Below are 11,193 nucleotides of genomic sequence, written 5' to 3' on the forward strand. Positions count from 1 at the left end.
GAAATAAAAAAAAACCCTTTGTCTTTATTTTAGATACAGACCCAGTTCTCTCTGCAGCAAAGGACATTATGGAAGCTATGTTGAAACTGAGTCACCACTTGCTCAGTGCCACTCCAGTTCTGCACAGTCACAGCGCTGAGTCGGTCCATGTACTGTACAGGTTTGCTCCAGCATTCCAGTTAAGAGAATGTATCTTCCCTTTCGCCCGCCCGGAACATACTCTACGCATGAGGATGTTCTGCAGTTATTTAGCTAACAGTGAACCAGTGGCCAGTTGATGTTGCCACGCTTCCTGTAAAACCAATGTTGACCTTAAAATAAAACACAGGACTCCTTCAGAATGTTTTGCTGATTGTTAGTTTGACTGTTTGCTATACAATACAGTACTCCAGCTGTTGTTCCTCACTTAACCCAGGGGAGCATCACCGCCAGTCATTTTCAGTTTGAAGTGTAATGAACTACTACCAATCTTTCTACTCTAACATTCAGATGTGGTGTCAAGAATCTCATGCTGCTGCTCCTGCAGTCGGTGCTAAGTGTCTCTCCTCCCCTTATGTCAATGTTTTATGAAAGGTTTTTGCTATTTTTTCCCCTCCTGCTAGCAGTGTACAGCCCCATGTGTATCATGTCTGAGTGCTGCAAGGGTGGAAAAGAGTAGCTTTTCTCATTTCCTCTGACTGTTTTGGAACTGAATCACATTAGCACAGTGACAGGGAGTATGACTAGACCATAAAACATTCCGCTTTGCCTCTGTCCAAATGAGAGATGTGCCCGCTCAACACTGCAGGTGCTTGCTGGAGCTGAATGATGCAACGAGAATATTGAAAATTACTCTCTCTGCGGCGTTTCCTTTATAGACCAGTCTCACTGCTGCATCTCACTCTCTGATGTTTCACCAGCTTATCAGATTTAAAACTGCCATTACTGCACCAATCATTTTCTGTTTTATGTTTTTTCTGTTGTGTACCAACTGCTTGGGAGAGCGGACACTGTTGAGCAGGGTGAGCAGACCTGGGCAGTCGCAGTTGTGGGTTACAGGCCAAGATGTGTCAGTGGAGCAGACTGTTATTATCTGCGATGAAAATCCATGCTATCCTGACAGCTACAATTAGTGTCAGCTGGGGTATTGAGTCTTTAAAAAGGACTCCTGGCCTTTTGGCTCCCAGCCTGTCTGGCTATAGATGTCTCTAATGAGTCATTAGCCGCATGGCCTCTCCTCTCATGAGTCCCCCCCCCCGTAATGGCACACCTTTCATCTATTTTACAGAGACACTGTCATTGGTCATTAATACAGCTCTGAAGTCCTATTACCTTTACGTCAATGATGAATGAATAGAATGCAGCTGCCAAGAACAATATCTCTTCGTATCTTGTGGTTAGCCATGACTTTTTTTTTATTATTATTAAATTTCTCCCCCATCATTAAGTGTAATTGATAATTGATGTAGTCTAAGTTCATTGTCAGGAGGTTTTGGATGTTTTAACTAAAACCACAGAGCACATTGTCATTGCTGAGTGCCTCCTGGAGGCGTGTTTTGCTGTCTTCAGCAGCGGCAGTTTGCTGTCACAGCTGATGTCTTGACACTGATGTGATACACAGGGTGCTGCTGCAGCTCTTGGAAAGAAACATTCTAAAATAATGAAGCTGCTTCAGGGGTATAAAATGCTGCACAGTGCCCAAGCACAGTGCCATCTTGCCCATGCCAATCAATATTGCTTCCATGCCCTTGCTTCTTGGTGAAATTATGTAGCTTTGGAATGCTTTTTTGTCATCACATTTTTGTTTGTGACACAGAAGCATATTGTAAGTGTGAGCTGCAGACTGGCAACCCTGGGCCTAGTCTTCAGTTGAAAACTGAGGGCAGGATCGATAGTGTTCAGAGGCGTGTTTTGTATACAGTAACTTTGCCCAAAGAAAAATCCAAATAAGCCATTTCTTAAAAATACTTCTTGGGAATGCAGCTCCTCACCAATGTCAGTTTCTCCAGATCAGCTCTTGTACTGATTAAATAGTATACATGTATCTTTGAAAACAGCACAACCATAACACAGCTACTGTCACCTAGAATGGTGAAGTAATTGCTTTGAGCTTAATCAGTTGATTTATTGTTAATCAGTGGTCTTATTTGACAAACCTGGGTTTTTAACTGAATAGTCATTTGCATTAATCTTTTGGAGATTAAACTATTCACACATTTTTAACACCACAGTAATTGTTACATTGATCTTAGACACCAGTAAATATTCACAACTGCATTCATTTGGTAAGAGCAAGTTGGTTTCCTGAACTTTACTCTTTTATTGCCCATGAAATTAATGAATACCCAAATCAAACAAGTGTCTTTTAAAGACTTTGACTACAGCAGTGCCAGTTTTACCAACCCAAAAGTAAATTTACTCATAGTGTCATGATCTCCAGCAGTTTCCTGTCACTGGACTTCTATTTTGGTTCACTTCCACTTGACTCTTATTTGCTCTAGTTTTACTCGTCCCTCTACATGCACCTGTTTCCCATCAGGTTAATTAGGTCACTCAGTATTTTAGTCCCCAGTCAGCATTCATTTCTTGCCAGTTTGTCGTACTGATCACCAGCCACTCCCCTGTTTGTGCTACTCCTGCTGCTCTGATTCCACGCCTGACTTCATCCTGTTTCCTGCTCTGGATTCTATTCAGTTTGCTCCTCGTCTGGTCCTGTTCGCCGAACTGTTGTACTCACCTGTCTGCCTGCCTGCTTGGCTCACCTTTTGCAAATAACCTCTCTAAAAACTGCTTCACATGCTTGCAAGTTTCATCGCTGCTCAGCAGTTCTGCTTTGACTTTGAGGTTGTTTTTTTAGCACTCTCTTTTTTAGTGTGGAGTTTTAGTAAAGACAGAGATTATGCACCCCTGCTATCCAGTGTATTTATGTTAAAGGGACACTTATCTAAATTTGCAAAGTATGATACTTCCTGTCTTTTTTTTCTAAAAGACACTGACAATTCACCGTCAACCCTGCTTTGTGTACAGTCCTGTTTAATGCTTTGTTTCCATTACCAATAGAGGTTTTCTGATCATTCTCTGTTAGTTTCAAGGCTACTAGTGTTTGTGTGTTTGCAATTCTTGTGCCTGGCCATTGGGAAGATAATACCTGTGTCATACTGTAGCTTGTTTGTATATTGTTCAGTTGTCAAATCACCTTTCACCTTTCACCACTACCTCCTTGTCCGTTGTCTGCATCTGGGTCCAGAAGACATTACACCCTGTGGATGATAGGGATAAAATTGTCGAATGCACTATATATAATTTTTATATTGCATAGATTTTCAATAAATTGTTTAGCAATAGATAAGATGCAGAATGCCTATTGAATAGAAACTTGTTCCTACCATAATAAAATACTTACAGTATACCTAATAAAATTACTCATCACAATAAGTCAAAAGTTTGACTTACCAAGTCTAAAGTTATTCATGGAGTCATTTTTTTGACTATGTATTTCATCATTTTTATTTAAATCGTAGATGTGCAACTAACTGTATCTTGCTATTACAACTACTTACATGTGTGGTATCTTGTAAATATTAATTCTAAAGTTATGATTGGCAGCGCAGTGATATAGTGGTTAACTGTTGCCTCAGAGCAACAAGGTTTGCATGTTCTCCTCTTGCCTGTTTGGGTTCTCTGGCTTCCCCCACACAACCCAGAGATATGCAGGTTAGTCTGAGTGGTGACACAAAATTTTCTGTAGGTGTCTGTCTCTATGTGTCAGGCCTGTGGTAAACTGGGGACCTGTCTACCCCATCTCCAGCCCACAGCTGCCCCACACAGATAATGCACGGATGGATACATTTCTAATTTTAATTTATAAATTACATCATTATGACTTACACTCTTTTATAAGCTCATAATTTTGACTTATGAATGTAAATTTCAATCTTTTCTTTTCTTTTTTTGTGGCAGAAATGGTCTTCCATAGTTTTGGCTAATATAATGAATTAGAAACCTTTCAAACTGATTATTTGCATCTATCTGTATATAATTATCGTAAAACAGTAGTGATGACACTGACATTGATTTGCATCATTTTACAGAATGACCCAATATAAGTAGAAATATTAAAGCGTAACCTTTTTCCATCTGCACTTGTATAATTTGTTAAAGTTGTGACCTTGGTCGGCAGCTCAGCTCCCTGTTGCAAATGCATGGCTCAGAGCTCTTTGTGAAGCTGGAAACCGTCTTTGCACTTAACACAGCTCAAGGCTGGAAAATGAGAGTCTGTCCTTCTTTCTGGTTGTTTCATCAAGGCCACAGAACAACAGTGACAGAAATGCTCTGTGGAGCATTGATAACAATAAAACTATAGTTTGAAGCACTGGAACAAACACTGTAGTAAGTAACATACAGTTAAATTTACAGTGATTGCAGAGATACTTCATTATGTCCTGGTAGATAAAATGTGAAAAGCTGCTTCGCTCTTGACATTGCTTGGCTCTTTTCAGGGATCACAGAAAGCCAAAGCTAATTCTATTGAATGGGCAGATGCCAGCTCCCACCAAGGGAGCTGCACTCAGGTGGGCAACCTTGAACTCCTCCTAACCACTGACCCGCCAATGCATTTTGACTGATTATCAGGAGCAGTCTAAACAGCGCGCTTTAGCCTCATGTCTCCCAGGCTTTGTGTGGGCTAGTTGATCTTTGTCTTGCTGTCACAACTCAGCCAATTTGAAAAAGAAAAAAAATCTCTGAACCACCTGGGTCCACAGTCCTATAGATGGAAGGGTGGAGGCCATTTTACAGTATGATGGAGCCAGATGAGCTAACTGCATACCAGGCCAACTTGACCCTGCTCTCACTCAGACTTCAAAGCTAACAGCAATGTTTTGCCCTTAGTCCCTCCACAGAGCGTGTAGCCTACTGTATATTCTTTTATTGTTACTTCTATAAGTGTTAATGGACATTTTCTTAAACTGTTCTTACAACACTTATTTTAATCCCAACTCTTTTTTGCATTATTAAGCACTGCATAAACAAGTAATGAATGGTTTATAACTAAGAAAGTACTTGAGTTGCATTTTTTTTCCTGGCTCAGTATGCCAACAGCAGGTACTTGACTGAGCAATATCCCTTTCACTGAAGTCCTCCACACACAACATGCATCTCTATTTAGTTTCTCTCAGTAGTCATGCAGCATCCTTCATGCGATAGTTCATTAGCCTTTTTAGTGTGCCTGCTTGGCTTAGTAGAATGGTTGTGAGGTCTCTGTACTTTAATGGGTACAAATAGGCAGAGAACATTCGGCACTGGAAGACATCTTTGTCTTTTGATTGACCCGGGTAAAATCCACTTCACACAAGGCTGTGGACTGAATACAGGATTCAATTCCTCCCAGGATAAAGCACAGAATCCCTGCAGCCTGTTTTTATTTTTCTCTCATTGTGCTTGGTACATTGGTTTTTGCTCTGTGGATATTCAGAAAAATAACAGAACCACATTCTTTGATCAACTCTGACTGTTCCCTGAGAAACATATGTATCAGCCTCTGTTACTGCCTGTATTTAGACACATTAGAAAACGCTGAGCACCGGAATATATGGGATAATCACCCCTCTCTGTATTTCATTCGATGTGAGAGAAGGTTAAAACTCTGTGGCAGTACACTGTGCAAAGAAGAGATTGGCTAATCTGTGAAAGTGAGTCTGCCTCTTACTAGAATATTATGCTCACTGATTTAATGTCCTCTCTGTCTTTTTCTCCTAGGTAAGCACTTTCTCGCTGCTTTGTTGGGGATGGGGGTCGGGCCGCTAGTTGTGGTGGCTGCCTACGAGGGCTGGGATGACTGATTGAGGTGATGTACCGCAGTGTGTCCATTCACAGCAGAATAGCTGCTAGTGTTGATTTCTCAACACACTGACAAGTGAGGACTCAGGGCCTGGAAATGTAAAGCTCTGAGAGAAACTACCCAGTAAAACAGCCTATCCTGTTCTTCTTAAAGGGAAATGTCAGTTTTTGTACAATCTGGGTCTTATTTTTGCAGTTTTGACACTCATGTATATTGGCAATAATAATTCATCATAAACATAAGCTTTATTGCCAAGTATTTCAAGAAGACAAGGAATTTGACTCCAGCTCAATGGCCCCCAAAGTGCACAACATAAAAACAAAATAAATACACAATATATACAAGTTAAAAAATCACAAGTTAAAAGAGAAACACAGACTAGCTATTCATCAGTGTAATAGCCTGGGGAAAGAAACTGTCTCTGTGTCTAGTTGTTTTGGTGCACAGTGACCTGTAGCGCCATCCAGAGGGGAGGACTTCAAAGAGTTTGTGTCCAGGATGTGAGGGGTCCGCAGAAATCCTCTCCACCCTCCTTTTGACCCATGAAGTGTACAGGTCCTCCATGGAAGACAGGCTAGCACCGATGATTTTCTCTGCAGTTCTGACTGTCTGCTGGAGTCTATTTGTCCTGTTTGGTTGCTGAGCCAAACCAGCTGCAGAGAACAGACTTGACGATTCCTCTGTAGAACTGTATCAGCAGCTCCTGGGGCAGGTCGAACTTCCCGAGCTGACACAGGAAGTACATCCTCTGCTGCCTTTGGCCCTGATGTTGGTTGTTCACTTCAAGTCTCAAGAGATTGTGGAGCCCAGGAACTTGTAGGAACTCGACTGAAACAGCGGTGCTGAGTATAGTGAGCGGAGATGGGGTGGGGGGGCTCCTCCTAAAATCCACTATCACCACCATTGTCTTTCATGTGTTCAGCTCCAGGTTGTTACGACCACACCACAGGACCAGCTGTCTCATCACTGTCTTGAATGAGGCTGATGACTGTTGTGTCATCTGCAAACTTCATGATTTTTACAGAAGGGTCTCCTGAGGTGCAGTCATTAGTATAGAGGGAGAACAACAGCGGGGAGAGCACACATCCCTGGGGGGCACCTGTGCTGATAGCCCAGGTGCTCGATGTGGTTTTCCCCAGCCTCACCTGCTGCTTTCTGTCTGTCAGAAAGTTGGTGATCCACTGACAGGTGGGGGCAGGGACAGTGAGCTGGGTCAGTTTGGAGTGGAGGTAATTACTGAGCTCTGGGAATGAAAAAGACTAAAAAGAAGTCCAACGGGGCAAGGCACACGAGCCATTAGTTAATCAGATAGGTTTTAAACAAACCCTTAAGGTAATCAAAGAGAAAATGGAAGAGGGTAAAATTATTAGCCAAGCTTTCCATAGTGAATTGCCATCCCAGTTCACCTTCAACTTATTCATTTCTGTTGGGAAATTATTGCTCTCAGGTCAAAGACAGAACTTGCCCACACTTAAAAATCAAATATGTAAATTAACAAACTGCAATATAACAATATACAGTAAACATAAGTTCTAGTGATTTCCTGTGCAATGAAACCTATATTTCAGGTATGAGATTTTGTTACACTGATTCAAAAATCAATGGACACTTTGAATGAAATGTTCTGTTGACTATGAAAATGTTTAAATCAAATTCATTGAAGGCGCTGCTCGTGGTGGTGGGGTATAGGCCTTAAACAGCAGTTAATATTCTAGTAATCCAGCAGTATTGACACGAAGATGGAGGTGCTCCCACATCAGTGCAGCAGTCAGGTTGTGGTGTGGTCTGCTGAGCCTCCCATATGCATGAGGCCTGACCACCCTTCACCGGCTGTCACTGAGCTGACCGCTGAATCCCATCTGGACCCTGGGGGATGTCACCGTGGTCCATCAGGGAGGCTGTAAGATGAGCCTACTGACACGGAAATTCCCACGTCGGAGGCTACTTGCTGCAGCTCTGCCTCTGCCCTTGCGTGATACCCCCACTCCCTTTGAGGCTTGGTTTCTCTTGTTCCTAAGTTCAAATGTTGGACTGATGCTCTGATGTAGTAGCGTGAAAGCCATTTTTGTCTCTCTAAGTGCTAGCTGTTTCTAGCTTGAGTTGATGTGAGGTTGAAGCTTTTAACATATCCTACAAAAGGTATTTAATGCTTCATTGTGTATTATTGTGGAAACAATGTGTCTAATATTTGGCCTGAAATAATAAATAACAAACTGTTTTGTTCCACCCAGTAATTCAAATATATTCACTCTCCTTTAGCTTTGTGTTTGGTCTCCTTGGTCCCACTCTTGAGAGAAATACTGTGTCTGGCTCTTTAGCTGCTAAGTGCTCCACTATGTTCACTGTGCCTGTTTGCTATTTGGCACTGAGCAGGAAGTGTACAGGGGGTTGATGTAGTTACCTCCTGTGGCAGAAAACACCACTGTGCACTGAGAGTGAACCAAAACAGTAAGCTTTCAGGCCAGACAACTAAGCAATGAGCTGAATATCTATCTGCCTGTAAGGCTTAGCAAAGCTCAACAGAGCTGCAGATCTGGGTCATTTCTTTCTAGGTTCACCCTTTTCACATTGTTATTTCATACATTGTTATAGTAAAATATTGAATATAGCTGCTTTAAGGAGTCTGAACAATAGTTTACACCCTTAAAGATATACTGGCAAGCTTGATTCTGGGCCATTCATCTCTGAAACTGTTAACTGTCCCCCTGCCCTGTCTGTATTGATGGTGTAATGGCTCTGACAATCACAGTCTGTGTTTGCAAGTACAGTATTGTCTATTCAGCATGTCTAAAAGTGGCCCTTTGGAGCAGATGGTGCTGCAGGCAGGAGACCAACCCTTCTCTCACCTCAATCTGCATAGCAGGGCTCATCAGTCCCAGCCTGGATGGGAAAGACTTTGTTCAAGGCAAAACAAGAGGCAGCAATCTTGTGAGATTAGCAGTGATGAAAACATGCTTTATTTGCAGATATGTAGAACTGGAAAAGATATTTCCTTACCTAACTGTGAGTTAAAGATGGTTGTGGGTTAAGGATGGTTGTTATTTGAGTGCTTCCCTCCTGTTTTTTCCCCTGGGTGCCATTTGTCTAAATGAGACACCCATCTAATGACCTCAGGAAGTCTATAGATTAGTGTTAATAAGCACCTACCATACTGCAAATACATATTACACACAGCCTGTCGTCAATGAGACATCTTAGGAATAATCCTCATCAGACAGCCTTTGTGTTCCAACATCTGATTAAAGAAAATGGAGGGGACTTCTTCATCACACTGCACTGCAGCTGTGCAGCTAATTACAGATGTGACCAATTACATTTGAAAATTAAGCATCATAGTGCTGTCTTTTGTTGAGAATGCATGCATGTGTGTCAGTGTGTGTATTCAATTTGAAAAAACCTAATGTGCATCAAGACCTTACATCATATTTGATTGATATTTATCAGTCTCTCAAAAACATTACTTTCCTGGTACAGTTATAGTTAATACACTTACAGTGAGTTGTGTTCAATACCCATAATGCTGTAAGGTTTTCAAAGCTTCAAAATATTTACATTTTTTGCTCAGTCAAAACCCAAGCTAAGTTGTAGTAAGTCGTAGTAAGTAATCAATACTTCCTTCAAATTAGTCAGCAGAAATATTACCAATGCAGTCAATGTACTCTGCAGTGTGTCCACTACATGTGAACTTTGTCTTCCTTCAAATCAGCAACGTGTTCATGTGTCTTGAGCAGACTAACTTTGATTAACCTACGCTCACACAGTGGAAGCTGGAGGTTCACTTCAAGTGAGAGAATATGTTTCATGTCTGCCAGCTATTGAATCTGAATCTCATTCATAATTTTGTTTCTAATGTTAAAGGTCACATTAGCATTTGTGTTGATAAGCAATTTGCATGCAAGGCCTCTCTGCTGTTACTGGGTAGCTCAAAGTGGGGTTGTAAATTCGAGTAAAATGGGTTTGTGTTGTTCGGTGGTTTAGTACTTTAAGATACTTTCAGTAATATGCTTTAGAATTAAGAAGTCAAAGCTCTGTAAATAGTGTCCTGTGTGATTAATTTAACATTCAGCTTCATAAAGCAGTCAATATCTTACATGCCTGCGATCACCAAGCTAAGGAAAATGCCTTTCAGTTCTATTGGTCCACTTGCGTTTAGTTAAAGTCTGAGTCTAAGTCATGCATTTATTCAGTACAGTGAGTAATTATTTAACTGCAGCTTCTGGCTGCTGTAAAATCTAAGTTTTCACATGTACAGATATATTTTAAATAAATCATGAGCCTAAATACTTTTTGCAAACTTTTCCGGTTCGTGCCAGGCTGATGCTTTCTTCTAAAAAAAGAATGCATCAGCTCGGCAGTAAGTGGCGAGTTAATGCATCAGAATGAAACATCTATCCATCTGTTCACCCATTTTCTGTAACACACACGGCATGAAGGGCTGCAGGAGGCCGGAAGATCGTAAACCCTGGACATTTATCAGTTTATCACAGATAATCAACCAGACCTACTAAAACGAAAAAGCTTCTACAGATAAGAAAATGAAGCAACTACAAACACATGACAAATTAAGATAAATACCTTTAGCGTTCAGGTACAACTTTGCTGTCATAAATAAATTGACAAAACAACAGTATGTAATCAAGAAGTGTATGTCAGACATATTAAAAACAAGAATGTCTATCAACATCCTTCTCCTTGCTCCATGTTTCTCATTTTGCCAGTTAACATTTTATTGGAGCATCTGTGTTGTGCAGATCTGGTTTTACTACACTAATGTCTTCATGTATTTTATTGAATGTGGGTGTTTGCGCTGTGCCTGCACAGTGCTGAGTGTTAGCGTGTATGTGTGTACAGTGTTTTGTGTCAGTGCATTGAGTATCTGGGGCTTTTTTTTTAGAAATCCATTTTCACTGGTTGTCAGCACTAACTCTACTGTCGGCAGCAGCTGATGGAGCTCCACTCTGCTGTAAGACTCTGATCTATCATCTGTGACGTAATGCTCTCTTCAATCACCAGCCCTGGGAACAGTAAATCAGAGAGCTGCTGCTCTGCATGGTGCTAATGTTGGTTGCCTGCTCCCTGCTCAACCACTGAGCTCTTCTACAGTCCAAACAGCAAGTGAGCACAAGGATGATTGCTAGAAATCTTAATTACTACTAATGACCTCACTTATCAACAACATATTAAAAGCAGTTGCAATCAAAAACTGATTAAAAAAAGATCAGCACATTCAGTACATTCAGCACACTACTGCTAAAAATAATTTTAAAATAGATGACTAGCAGTTGTTTGTCTTCCAAAACCATTACAGATCACTTACTGTACTGTTCCATCAAAGCTAATCGACCAAATTTTTTTTAGCAGATAGAGGGTTTATA

At 41.1% G+C, this 11,193-nt stretch overlaps 1 protein-coding gene across 3 annotated transcripts in view; it reads left to right on the forward strand.

Moving 5' to 3' along the window:
* cadm1b (cell adhesion molecule 1b) overlaps positions 1-11,193 on the forward strand; it is a 162,024-nt gene that overhangs the window by 46,321 nt on the left and 104,510 nt on the right. The window contains exon 1 of one of the 3 annotated variants that reach the window (XM_020614860.1): positions 5,789-5,824. The exons of the other annotated variants lie outside the window; for them this stretch is intronic. The gene's annotated coding sequence lies outside the window, so the exon portion shown is untranslated. Of the gene's footprint in view, positions 1-5,788; positions 5,825-11,193 lie in introns of those variants that run through there. 3 annotated transcript variants of the gene reach the window in all.

This window comes from Monopterus albus, unplaced genomic scaffold (genome assembly GCF_001952655.1).
Source record: "Monopterus albus unplaced genomic scaffold, M_albus_1.0 scaffold152.1, whole genome shotgun sequence".
NCBI lineage: Eukaryota > Metazoa > Chordata > Actinopteri > Synbranchiformes > Synbranchidae > Monopterus > Monopterus albus.